At 44.9% G+C, this 14,598-nt stretch overlaps 1 protein-coding gene across 2 annotated transcripts in view; it reads left to right on the plus strand.

Moving 5' to 3' along the window:
- The first annotated feature begins 8,001 nt into the window (after window positions 1-8,001).
- The window catches only part of DEPDC7 (DEP domain containing 7), a 102,393-nt gene continuing 95,796 nt past the window's right edge, over window positions 8,002-14,598 (plus strand). For both annotated transcript variants that reach the window (XM_073658114.1, XM_073658116.1), the window contains exons 1-2: window positions 8,002-8,223; window positions 10,718-10,789. The gene's annotated coding sequence lies outside the window, so the exon portion shown is untranslated. The remainder of the gene's footprint in view (window positions 8,224-10,717; window positions 10,790-14,598) is intronic.

Below are 14,598 nucleotides of genomic sequence, written 5' to 3' on the forward strand. Positions count from 1 at the left end.
ACCAATTCAGGTTTGAGGTGCCTATTTATGACAAACACTCCATAACCCCATTTTAAATACATCAGCCTTTCAGAAGTATTAAAGCGGTATTTAGGAAGTTTTAACCTTTGACTAAGTTGACACGATAAGTCTGTTTCTCATCCCGAAAAAAAATTAATTTATCATCCGTGTGACATCCTTTTTATACATCAATGATAAAAGAAAAGGCCAAATAGTATGTTATGCTAATAATTGCATTGGATCCATTAAAAATGGATATCCTAAAGATGGCGTCTGTGTATGGCATTTGTTTGTATCAACACCCCCCCTCTCACACGCCCAAAAAAAAACAATGAAACTATATATTTGTATAAAACAAATCAGAGTAGCCCATGCGGAGATCCTTTCACATAGTCCATTGGCCCGTGTAGAAAACCTTTTGTCTGAAAGTACTCATTCACTAACATTGGTCCATGTGCGTTCAGTTTTCCACACAAACCGCATTTAGCCCAAAAATGTTTATGTAAACTAACCCTTTGGGTATATAACCTGTTGTGTTTCAGAAAAATTTTGTTACATTTTGAAAATCTGTTTATTTATACAGATTATCCAAATTTAATTAATCTTTCTATAACACAACAGGTGCAGAGAAGCAAAACTCAATATTTATTTCCTGATTTCTGTATTTTTTAGACACATCCCATATTTTACCCTTTTGTGCTAAAATGTAGGAGTCTGTGTCATGTCTGGATTTTAGGATGTTTTCTAGAGATCGTTATAGGCTTGCAGAGACTTTAAGATGGCAAACATAAGAAACATCCCCAAAATTACCCCATTTTAGAAACCACATCCTTCTAGGATTTCCCCTAAGGGTTTCATGAGGATTTTGATACAAGTGTTTATATTTAATTTTCACTGCCCAAAGAAAAAAAAAATTAGCGTAAGTAGTATATCAACAATTATCATTTTAGTATTTTTCATTTTTTCAAGGCTAACAGAAGAAAATGGATACCGCAATTTGTTGTGCATTTTCTTTGGAGTACATGGATACCCCATATGTGGTTGGAGACTTCTACTTGGGCATACAGCAGGGCTCTGAAGGGAAGCAGCGTTATTTGATTTTTGGAGCATCGACAAGCGCCATGCTGCATTTGCAAAGCCCCTGAGATGCTGAAACAGCAGAAATCCCTCTCAAGTGACTACATTTTTGGATACGAACACTCAAGTAATTAATCTAGGACTGTAGTGAGCATTTGGAATCTAGTTGTGCTTCTGTAAACAGGTATGCAGATTCAGCGGCACAGAAGATGAAAACTCAGTTGTAAACTCTGCTGCCCGACTAATCTACCTGTCCGTCCGTCTCTTCCCCCCCCCCCTCCCCCTCCTATTCCCCGGCCTCTCCTCTCTGTCAATTCCTTCACTGGCTCTCCATTGCCCAGAGACACCAGTTCAAAACCCTAACCATGGCGTGCAAAGCCATCCACAACCTGTCTTCTCCATACATTTGTGACCTAGTCTCCCAATACTTAGCTGCGGGCAAACTCCCGATCCTTACAAAATCTCTTCCCACAATCTCATACAAGACTTTTCCCATGCACCCGCCCCCCCCCCTCCCCCCCCCTTCCCTACTCTGGAACTCTCTAACCCAACATATCAGACTCTCGCCTACCGTAGAAACCTTTAAAAGGAACCTGAAGACCCACCTCTTCCGACAAGCCTACAACCTGCAGTAACCCTCGCTCCACCATACTGCTGCACAACTAGCTCTATCCTCACCTGTATCCTCACCCATCCCTTGTAGACTGTAAGCCCTCGAGGGCAGGGTCCTCTCTTCTCCTGTATCAGTTGATAACTTGTATTATTGTACTTGTTTTTATTACTGAAAAAACAAGGACCCACATACCCTAATCACAACAAAGCTTACTCAAAGATAGAAGTATAACAAGAGAAAAACATGAGTATCATGGCATAAGATACATTTTATTAAAGAGTAATAATATTAGAATCATAATAGCACAAAATTCATGATGCAAAAGAAAGGGGACATGGAATAAAATGAGTCAGGTCCAGCGCCAACGTGCCCAATCCAAAGGGGCCCCCATGTATCCCATAAGAGTGGCAAGGAATATATATAAATAAATTGTTCTGTTGATAGCCCCAAACAACCTTAGTAGGGAATACAATTGTCATAAGTGTCAAGTGGCAATGCCAATGGAAACTCACCACAGAACTGGGGGACCCGAGAGGTAGGGCAGGGTGTCACATGGGGGCTGCAGGCATGAGAGATCGCACCCCAACGCGCGTTTCGCTTGGAAACAAGAAGGCTTTCTCAAGAGGCGCTTCAGCTACCCTTCCAGGAACTTCCTATATACACCCCAGGTAAATCACATGAACGGTCATGTGACCGCATATCACAAGGTCCTAATATTCCAGAGTGCATATTGGCACATGCGCGAGGAGCGCTGCCCCCCATCTCACGGATCATCGCCGTCAAGCAAGTCAGCAAGGAGGATGTGAGGACTAATGTACAGCATAGCAATATTAAAGGAACATACATGTCTTAACAATAATATAAATACAGCATAGCAATATTAAAGGAACATACATGTCAACACAATACTACCAATACAAATGTAAGGGCATTTATTGGTAACATAATAACAGCAAATAATGTTGATAAAAAAAAATCTGACAATCTAATTAGTGTCAGGAAAAAAAGCATGACCTATACAGCCTCTTGGATAGAAAAATATGCACAGACATACAGTACAGACCAAAAGTGTGGACACACCTTCTCATTTAAAGATTTTTCTGTATTTTCATGACTTTGAAAATTGTACATTCACACTGAAGGCATCAAAACTATGAATTAACACATGTGGAATTATATACTTAACAAAAAAGTGTGAAACAACTGAAAATATGTCTTCTATTCTAGGTTCTTCAAAGTAGCCACCTTTTGCTTTGATGAATGCTTTGCACACTCTTGGCATTCTCTTGATGAGCTTCAAGAGGTAGTCACCGGAAATGGTCTTCCAACTATCTTGAAGGAGTTCCCAGAGATGCTTAGCACTTGTTGGCCCTTTTGCCTTCACTCTGCGATCCAGCTCACCCCAAACCATCTCGATTGGGTTCAGGTCTGGTGACTGTGGAGGCCAGGTCATCTGGCATAGCACCCCATCACTCTCCTTCTTGTTCAAATAGCCCTTACACAGCCTGGAGGTGTGTTTGGGGTCATTGTCCTGTTGAAAAATAAATGATGGTCCAACTAAACGTAAACCGGATGGAATAGCATGCCGCTGCAAGATGCTGTGGTAGCCATGCTGGTTCAGTATGCCTTCAATTTTGAATAAATCCCCAGTGTCCCCAGCAAAGCACCCCCACATAATCACACCTCCTCCTCCATGCTTCACGGTGGAAACCAGGCATGTAGAGTCCATCTGTTCACCTTTTCTGCGTCGCACAAAGACACGGTGGTTGGAACCAAAGATCTCAAATTTGGACTCATCAGACCAAAGCACAGATTTCCACTGATCTAATGTTCATTCCTTGTGTTCTTTAGCCCAAACAAGTCTCTTCTGCTTGTTGCCTGTCCTTAGCAGTGGTTTCCTAGCAGCTATTTTACCATGAAGGCCTGCTGCACAAAGTCTCCTCTTAGCAGTTGTTGAAGAGATGTGTCTGCTGCTAGAAATCTGTGTGGCATTGACCTGGTCTCTAATCTGAGCTGCTGTTAACCTGCGATTTCTGAGGCTGGAGACTCGGATAAACTTATCCTCAGAAGCATAGGTGACTCTTGGTCTTCCTTTCCTGGGGCGGTCCTCATGTGAACCAGTTTCTTTGTAGCGCTTGATGGTTTTTGCAACTGCACTTGGGGACACATTCAAAGTTTGCCCAATTTTTCGGACTGACTGACCTTCATTTCTTAAAGTAATGATGGCCACTCGTTTTTCTTTACTTAGCTGCTTTTTATCTTGCCATAATACAAATTCTAACAGTCTATTCAGTAGGACTATCAGCTGTGTATCCACCTGACTTCTGCACAACACAACTGATTGTCCCAACCCCATTTATAAGGCAAGAAATCCCACTTATTAAACCTGACAGGGCACACCTGTAAAGTGAAAACCATTTCCGGTGACTACCTCTTGAAGCTCATCAAGAGAATGCCAAGAATGTGCAAAGCAGTCATCAAAGCAAAAGGTGGCTACTTTGAAGAACCTAGAATATAAGACATATTTTCAGTTGTTTTACACTCTTTTAAGTATATAATTCATATGTGTTAATTCATAGTTTTGATGCCTTCAGTGTGAATGTACAATTTTCAAAGTCATGAAAATACAGAAAAATCTTTAAATGAGAAGGTGTGTCCAAACTTTTGGTCTGTACTGTACACTGCTCAAAAAAATAAAGTGAACACTTAACAGAATATAACTCCAAGTAGATCAAAATTCTGTGAAATCAAACTGTCCACCTAGGAAGCAACACTGATTGACAATCAATTTCACATGCTGTTGTACAAATGGAATAGACAATAGATGGAAATTATTGGCAATTATCAAGACACCCTCAATAAAGGAGTGGTTCTGCAGGTGGGGACCACAGACCACATCTCAGTACCAATGCTTTCTGGCTGATGTTTTGGTCACTTTTGAATGTTGGTTGTGCTTTCACACTCGTGGTAGCATGAGACGGACTGTACAACCCACAGAAGTTGCTTAGGTAATGCAGCTCATCCAGGATGGCACATCAATGCGAGCTGTGGCAAGAAGGTTTGCAGTGTCTGTCAGCGTAGTGTCCAGAGGCTTAGGCGCTACCAGGAGACAGGCCAGTACACCAGGAGACGTGGAGGGGGCCGTAGGAGGGCAACAACCCAGCAGCAAGACCGCTACCTCCGCCTCTGTGCAAGGAGAAACAGGAAGAGCTCTGCCAGAGCCCTGCAAAATGACCTCTAGCAGGCCACAAATGTGCATGTGTCTGCACAAACGGTTAGAAACCGACTCGATGAGGGTGGTATGAGGGCCCAACGTCCACAGATGGGGGTTGTGCTCACAGCCCAACACCATGCAGGACGCTTGACATTTGCCACAGAACACCAGGATTGGCCAAGTCGTCACTGGCGCCCTATGCTTTTCACAGATGAAAGCAGGTTCACACTGAGCGCATGTGACCGTCTGGAGACGCCGTGGAGAGCAATCTGTCTACAACATCCTTCAGCATGACCGGTTTCTCAGTGGGTCCGTAACGGTGTGGGGTGATATTTCTTTGGAGGGCCGCACAGCCTTCCATGTGCTCGCCAGAGTTAGCCTGACTGCCATTAGGTACCGAGATGAGATCCTCAGACCCCTTGTGAGACCATATGCTTGTGTGGTTGGCCCTGGGTTCCTCCTAATGCAGGACAATGCCAGACCTCATGTGGCTGGAGTGTGTCAGCAGTTCCTGCAAGATGAAGGCATTGAAGCTATGGACTGGCCCGCCTGTTCCCCCAGACCTGAATCCGATTGAGCACATCTGGGACATCATGTCTCGATCCATCCACTAACGTCACGTTCCACCACAGACTGTCCAGGAGTTGGCGGATTCTTTAGTCCAGGTCTGGGAGGAGATCCCACAGGAGACCATCCGCAACCTCATCAGGAGCATGACCAGGCATTGTAGGGAGGTTATACAGGCACGTGGAGGCCACACACCATATTGAGCTTCATTTTGACTTGTTTTAAGGACATTACATCAAAGTTGGATCAGCCTGTAGTGTGTTTTTCCACTTTAATTTTGTGGGTGACTCCAAATCCAGGCCTCCATTGGTTAATAAATTTGATTTCCATTGATGATTTTTGTGTGATTTTGTTGTCAGCACATTCAACTTTGTACAGAACAAAGTATTCAATGAGAATATTTCATTCATTCAGATCTAGGATTTGTTATTTGAGTGTTCCCTTTATTTTTTTGAGCAGTGTATATATTTCTAGGTACAATCCATTTTCATAGCCAAAGGATAATGACTGATGGATCCAAACCGGATTCAAAGATAGTGCATTATGCCAATTCAAGGAACCATCAAGGGTCCATGGGATCAATCGAAACAAATATAAATAGAAGGGGTACACTGAAGGGTCCAAGTGAGGGATCACTGCATAAGAGGAAAAGAATAAGAAAATTAAAACCAATCATAAAAACAAATTAACCCCAGCCCAGTCCGAGATGAAAAAGGACTGAACGGAGGTAGCAGGAGAGCATATATTGTCACAGAAAAGATGAAAAACCCAAACTCTCATTCAGCCCCCGCGGAGCCATGGTGTCTAGAGTAGAAATCTATCTTGCCTCCTTCTGTGCCAAAAGTTGTTTATAGTTGCCACCCCGAGAGCCAAGATTAATCACGTCAATGCCACGTATTTTCAAGCATTTCGGATCACTATTATGGACTGCCTTGAAATGTCGTGGTAACGTCTTGAGCTCCCTGGAGTCGGCAGCTTTATTGGCTGCGCCAATGTCTCTCACCTGCTCTCGCACCCTGACCCTAAGTTCCCTAGAGGTTAATCTGACATAAATCAAATGGCAATCACACGTGGCATACTAAACCACGTGTGTGGTGCCACAAGAAAGTTATTTCTGGATTTTATAAGAACGAGATTGGTCAGAAGATGTAAATGAGGTGCACCGCAGGACATTGGTGCATGCCAAACAGTGGCCACAGGGAAAACAACCCACCATGGGTTCGCGAGATCGGAATGGACTTGGAAGAGTAGGAAGGTAGTGACTCGAAACTAGTAAATCACTCAAATTCTGGGCTCGACGGGCAGTCATGAGTGGGTAATTCCCCATGTGGTCCCGTAGGGAATATCCCAGTGGCGGTATAGGATATGTCGCTTCGAACTCCACCCGGGATTATAAGTGGAGATGAAGCGAATCCCATCCGATGTGTGTTTAGGTTGCCTGTGAGCGGGGTACAGAAGATGGTTACGGGAGGTATTCCGAGCCCTCCCATAGCAACGGCCGATGCATCTATTACTATAGCCTCGTTGTTTAAAACGTTCAGCCAGATCTGTGGCCTGTTTCTCAAAGTTGTGATTGGTAGAGCAAATCCACCTCATCCTGAGAAACTGTCCGACCGGGATGGCCCGAATCGTCGAAGAGTTATGAGCAGACGCTGCATGGAGTTATGAATTGCATGCGCCAGTATGCACTCTGGCATACTAGGACCTTGTGATATGCGGTCACATGACCATTCATGTGATTTACCTGGGGTGTATATAGGAAGGTCCTGGAAGGGGATCTGAAGCACCTCTTGAGAAAGCCTTGTTGTTTCCAGGCAAAACGCGCGTTGGGGCGTGATCTCATGCCTGCAGCCCCCATGTGACACCCTGCCCTACCTCTCGGGCCCCCCAGTTCTGTGGTGAGTTTCCGTTGGCATTGCCTCTGTCACTTGATACTTATGACAGTTGTATTCCCTACTAAGGTTGTTTGGGGCTATCGACAGATAACAATTTATATATATTCCCTGCCACTCTTATGGGATACACTGGGGCCCCTTTGGATTGTGCACGTTGTCGCTGGACCTGACTCATTTTATTCCATGTCCCCTTTCTTTTGCATCATGAATTTTGTACTATTATGATTCTAATATTACTCTTTAATAAAATGTATCTTATGCCATGATACTCATGTTTTCTCTTGTTATACTTGTGAAAAGGGTTATGCATAATAAAAAACATGTAAAGCGCAATGGAATAAATGGTGCTATAATAACTTGAACCAATTGATTTATTTACTACAAACAATTTAGTAGAAATGAAAGGAAATATCTAAAGGTTTAGTGATTACAAGCAGGGCTGCCATCAGGGCACTACTGCCCTTACTGCTGTATGCAGCAGTACAGAGGGGGCCCCCCCTCTTGTGCCCCATGCTGTAACAAAGTGCCGAGCGCACACCTCGGCGCTGAGTGCCTTGCCAAAGCTCTGCAGCCGCGCAGCTTCAACAGCTCCCTCATACTTCTTCTGACTTCTGGTCAGGTGATAACGCGTGCACGCCGTCACCTGACCAGAAGTCGAGAGAACCCGGCAGCGTACCTTTCCTCAGCGCAGGGACCCTAGGAGCGCTCACAGCCTTCAAGACTGAACGGCCATGCAGCAGCTCAAAGGGAGTCCTTCCTCCCCTTCAGTGACGCGCTGGTGAAGGCGCATATGCGATGACTAATCGCGTATGCGCCTGCATAGAGCGCAAGGATGACAGTACAGCTGCGTATGAGAGGTAGGTATGAAAACTTTATTTTTTTAAATAGAATTAATTAAATGGTCTTGGGGTGAGCACATGATGCCTTGGGAGTGGGAGGATGAGCACATGGAGAATTGGGAGGTGGGGGGTAAGCACATGGAGAATTGGGACTGGGGGAATGAGCACATGGTGAATTGGTAGTGGAGTGGTGGGAAGAGCACATGGTGAATTGGGAGTGGGGGTGTGAGTACATGGAGGAGTGGAGGGTGGGGAGAGCAAATGATGAATTGGGGGTGGGGGGTGATTACAGCAAATGATGAACGGGGAGTGGGGAGAACAAATGGGGGGTGGAGAGAGCAAATGATGAATTGGGAGTGGGGGGTGATTACAGCAAATGATGACTGGGAGTGGGGGGTGGATAGAGCAAATGATGAATTGGGATTGGGGGGTGGGGAGAGCAAATGATGAATTGAGAGTTAGGGGAGAGCAAATGAATTGGGAGTGGGGGGTGATTACAGCAAATGATTACTGGGGGTGGGGGGTGGATAGAGCAAATGATGAACTGGGATTGGGGGGTGGGGAGAGCAAATGATGAATTGGGATTGGGGGGTGGGGAGAGCAAATGATGAATTGAGAGTTGGGGGAGAGCAAATAAATTGGGGGTGGGGAGAGCGAATGGTGAATTGGGAGTGGGGGGTGATTACAGCAAATGATGAACGGGGCAGGAGAGCAAATGATGAATTGAGAGTTGGGGGAGAGCAAATGGTGAATTGGGAGTGGGGGTGATTACAGCAAATGATGAACTGGGAGTGGGGGGTGGGGAGAGCAAATGATTAACTGAGAGTTGGGGGAGAGCAAATGGTGAATTGGGGTGAGGAGAGCAAATGATGAATTGAGAGTTGTGAGGAGAACAAATGGTGAATTGGGAGTAGGGGGTGGGGAGAGCAAATGGTGAATGGGGGGTGCAGAGAGCAAATGAATTGAGAGATGGGGAGAGCAAATGGTGAATTGGGAGTGGGGGTGATTACAACAAATGATGAACGGGGGGGAGAAAATGATGAACAGAGTTGGGGGAGAGCAAATGATGAACTGAGAGTTGGGGGAGAGCAAATGGTGAATTGGGAGTGGGGGGGTGAGTACATGGAGGAGTGGAGGGTGGGGAGAGCAAATGATGAATTGAGAGTGGGGGGTGATTACAGCAAATGATGAACGGGGAGTGGGGAGAACAAATGGGGGGTGGGGAGAGCAAATGATGAATTGAGAGTTGGGGGAGAGCAAATGATGAATTGGGAGTGGGGGGTGATTACAGCAATTGATGAACTGGGAGTGGGGGGTGGGGAGAGCAAATGATGAACTGGGATTGAGGGGTGGGGAGAGCAAATGATGAATTGAGAGTTGGGGGAGAACAAATTGGGAGTGGGGGTGGGGAGAGCGAATGGTGAATTGGGAGTAGGGGGTGATTACAGAAAATGATGAACGGGGGCGGGGAGAGCAAATGATGAATTGGGAGTAGGGGGTGGGGAGAGCAAATGATCAACTGAGAGCTGGGGGGAGAGCAAATGGTGAATTGGGATGAGGAGAGCAAATGATGAATTGAGAGTTGTGAGGAGAGCAAATGGTGAATTGGGAGTAGGGGGTGGGGAGAGCAAATCGTGAATGGGGGTGGGGAGAGCAAATGATGAATTGAGAGATGGGTGAGAGCAAATGGTGAATTGGGAGTGGGGGTGATTACAACAAATGATGAACTGGGAGTGGGGGGTGGGGAGAGCAAATGATGAACTGGGATTGGGGATGGGGAGAGCAAATGATGAATGGGGGTGGGTGGTGATGAGAGCAAATGGTGAATGGGGAGTGCAGAGAGCAAATGATGAATTGAGAGTTGGGGGAGAGCCAATGGTGAATTGGGAGTGGGGTGTGAGGAGACTAAATGATGAATTGGGAGTGGGGGGGTGGGGAGACCAAATGGTGAATTGGGAGTGAAGGGGTGGCGAGAGCAAATGGTGAATGGGAGTGGGGAGAGAAAATGATGAATTGAGGGGAGAGCAAATGAATTGGGAGTGGGGGGTGGGGAGAGCAAATGATGAATTGGGAGTGGGGGGTGGGGAGAGCAAATGATGAATTGGGAGTGGGGGGTGGGAGAGCAAATGATGAATTGGGAGTGGAGGAGAGTAAATGATGAATAGAGGGTGGGGGTGGGGAGAGCACGGACATGACAATGAATTGGGGCAGAGGGTGCATGTAAATATAATGAATCGGGGGAGCAGGAGGTACAGAGTAGGGGGCATTGAGGATGCAGGAGTGTGACTGGTAATTGGGGGAAAGTGTACAGGTTCTAATTAATTTATATATTAGGTGGGGAAGTGGCTATTTACAGTTAGTGGGGGCACAGTGGTGGATTACAATTTATATTTGGAATGGTGGGTTGCATGATGACTAATTATATATTAATGGTGGATGCACGTCTGTATTCAGCTGTATAATGTAGAAGTTGGGAAATGTGGTCTAGATAACTATGTGTTATTTTCTGCAGAGTCCTGGCTGGAAGAAGTGCTGGATGAAGGACAAAAGTGTAGATGAAGGACTTCACCTAGATACATCACCAGTGAGTCAGTGCGTTACACTGACACTATACACTCTATACTATGTTCAGGGCTCCTGTGTATAATGTCACTAGTGATCACTATATTACCTGTACACTTACATTATACACTGTATACCATGTACAGAGCTCCCGTGTATAATGGTACTCATGGTAATATTAGTATTGTGTTTTTTTATTAATGATCAGTATTCTAGTATTCGGTCACTATGTGGTGGTAATATGTGGTCCAGTCATGGTGTGGCGGTATTTGTCCCTTGTATGTGGTATTATTCAGTAACCATGTGGTGGCAATATGTGGTCTGGTCATTGTGTGGCGGTATTTGTCCCTTGTATGTGGTATTATTTGGTCACTATATGGTGGTAATATGTGGTCTGGTCATGGTGTGGTGGTATTTGATCCTTGTATGTGATATTATTGGTCATTTTAAAAAATGTATGTGACACATTAAAGAAATAAAATAAATAAAAATATACCTAAAAAGAGTATTGGATATTTTAATAAATTTTTAATAGGTTAGAGTAGAGTAGGGCCCGGCCAGAAGAGTCTACCTTATCGTGGTGGCAATGTATGTGATCTGGTGTTCACTGGGAACTGGTAATGTGTGATTGGTGAGGAGGACGTGGTGCAGAAGTGGAGTTTTTCCAAGAGTGGGCGGTGGGACTGTGGAAGGTTCAAGATGTGGAGGCGGAGCTGGGGTGGAGCCTGGGCGGAGTCTTAAGGGGGCCCGAAAATTTTGCCAGTATGGAATTCCTGGTGGCACCCCTGATTACAAGAAACGTTAAACTAGTTCACAATACTGAGGGTTGTTATTCTAGGTGCAGTGGGGAAAATAAGTATTTGATACACAGGCGATTTTGTAATTCCCACCTACAAAGAATGGAGAGGTCTGTAATTTTTATCGTAGGTACACTTTACCTGTGAGAGACAGAATCTTAAAAAATCCAGAAAATCACATTTTATGATTTGTACATAATTGCATTTTATTGCATGAAATAAGTGATACAATAAAAAAAACAGAACTTAATATTTGGTACAGAAACCTTTGTTTGCAATTACAGAGGTCAGACGCTTCCTGTAGTTCTTGACTAAGTTTGCAAACACTTCAGCAGGGATTTTGGTCCACTCCTCCATACAGCTCTCCAGATCTTTCAGGTTTCGGGGCTGTCGCTGGGCAACATAGAGTTTCAGCTCCCTCCAAAAATTTTCTATTGGGTTCCGGTCTGGAGACTGGCTAGGCGACTCCAAGACCTTGAAATGCTTCTTACAGAGCCACTCCTTAGTTGCCATGGCTGCGTGTTTTGGGTCACGCAGCCAGGGCAACCCATCTTCAATGCTCTTATTGAAGGAAGGGGGTTGTTGGCCAAAATCGTGCGATACATGATACATCCTCCCTTCAATATAATGCAGTCATCCTGTCCCCTTTGCTGAAAAGCACCACCAAAGTATGATGTTTCCCCCACCATGCTTCATGGTTGGGACGGTGTTCTTGCGGTTGTACTCATCCTTCCTCTAAACATGGCGAATGGAGTTAATACTAAATGTTCTATTTTGGTCTCATCTGACCACATGACCTTCTCCCATGCCTCCTCTGGATCATCAAGATGGTCATTGGTGAGCTTTAAATGGGCCTGGACATGTGCTTGCCTGAGCAGGGGGCCTTGCATGCCCTGCAGGAATTTAATCAATGATGGCGTAGTGTGTTACTAATGGTAATGTTTGAGATCTCTTCAGGTCACTGACCAGGTCCTGCTGTGTAGTTCTGGGCTGATTCCTGACCTTTCTTAGAATCCTCCTTACCCCATGAGACGAGATCCTGCATAGAGCCCCAGACTGAGGAAGATGGACAGTCATCTTGTGTTTCTTCCATGTTCTAATAATTGTGCCAACAGTTGTCTTCTCATCAAGCTGCTTGCTTATTGTCCAGTAGCCCATCCCAGCCTTGTGGATTGTCCAATGTTCCTTTAACCGCTCGCTGGATTGTCTGTACTTATTTAACCGCTCACTCGAGGACCCCGTCCTACTGCATCACCTGAGTGGTTCTCTGCTTGGCTACTTGGGCATCTTGGTCTGCTCAAAGGAACTTGTCCTGCCATCTCACATCTCTTAGATGTGGCTGTAAGCCAGTTCAGCTAGCACTGCACGTCTGACCTTACACAGTTCCAGGTGATGACTCATCCTCCGCCCTGGCCTCAGGGGCTTTTTATATTTTCTAACTGTAACACAACTTGTCACATGACCAGGTGTCTCTTGCTTCAGCTTCCAACCGGCAACCCACACTTTTTAGTTCCTGCTTGCTCTCTTTTTGTTCCCAGTTGTTATACTCTCCGGTCACTAGATGGCAGTGTTCTTTTACTTAGGCTCCACCATGCATTCAGCCATGTCTTTCACCTTCTTAGAGTTCACAGAAGTTTATAGCATTTGGATGTGTAGCCTAAATTTTGTTTTTTGTTTTTTTTATTTCCACTAAAATGATGCTGTATCCTCAAATTATTTATTTTCAGAAAAAAAAACAATCACAATTTCTCCTGGGTAGGCCAATATCCCATATATGTTCAGAAACTACTGTTAGGGCAGAAAGGATGGAGCGTCGTTTTGGAGTGGAGATTTTGCTGGAATGGTTTGCAGACACAAAATCTCCTCACCAAAACCCCTCCAAAAAGTGGTCCCATTTTACAAACTATACCCTTCAATAAATTTAGAGATTTAGTGAGCATAAAATGTTGTTTTAGCCACAGACTTCATTTTCATCACAGTTAATAGGAGAACTTGTTACATATTTTCTCACGAACACAAAATACCCCATATGTGTCTGTATAGTAATGTTTGGGAACACAATGGGGCTCAGAAGCAAGGAGCGTTATTTGACTGGTTTGCTCGAGCCATTTGTAGCGCCCCTTAGGTGTCAGACAAGCAACCCCCCACCCACTCACCAGTGTTTTCCAGAAATAAGCACTTAGGAGTGTAGATTTCACTTTGGGTTGTTGTTGTTTTTTTTGGGGGGGGGGGCGAATAGAGCAGTGTCACGTTTCCAGAGCCTTTGTGCTTCCAGTAACGTGGAAACTCTTTGGGTTGAGCTTTACATCAGAGAATACAACCCTTTTACTGACAATTCTATCCCCCTGCACACACAGGGTATGGCAGTATGGTGGCTCAGTGGTTAGCTCTGTTGCTTTGCAGTGCTGTGTTCAATCCCCCACCAAGGACAATATCTGTAAGGAGTTTGTATGTTCTCCCCGTGTTTGCGTGGGTTTCCTCCGGGTTCTCCGGTTTCCTCCCACATTCCAAAGACACACTGATAGGGAATTTAGATTGTGAGCCCTGATGGGGACAGTGTCGATAATGTCTGTAAAGTGCTGTGGAATATGACAGCGCTATATAAGCAATGTATAATAAATAGGATGAAACCTGGTCTAGGTTAGCCGGGGAGAAGCATCCATGGACTAGCCACGGCCTAGTTATCCAAGATGCATGGTCCCTGGACAGGTTTTCAAAGTATATATTCTCTGAAATATATTCTCTGGCATTTCAGAGTAAAACATACCTGGCTGCAATAAGGTGCCCATTGGCTGATTCATGATGGCTGTAGTTTGGGCAGGATGAAACTGATGACAGTTTATTTTTAAAAAGTGGTGAAAAGCAACTTCTATTTCGCAAAAAAAATGCCTCACGGCAGTGTAGTGGGCTTTTGGAGTTCAAAGGTAGTTTTGAAAAAATGTAAAAGCAGCAATGATTAAGGTTTTCCCAGCTATGCCAGGCATCATAGGCGGATTATAATGAGGGCAATCTGGGCTACCGCCGGGGGCTCTGT

Source organism: Phyllobates terribilis, unplaced genomic scaffold (genome assembly GCF_046119375.1).
Source record: "Phyllobates terribilis strain yellow unplaced genomic scaffold, ASM4611937v1 Scaffold_13__5_contigs__length_258822181, whole genome shotgun sequence".
In the NCBI taxonomy this organism is placed as follows: Eukaryota; Metazoa; Chordata; class Amphibia; order Anura; family Dendrobatidae; genus Phyllobates; species Phyllobates terribilis.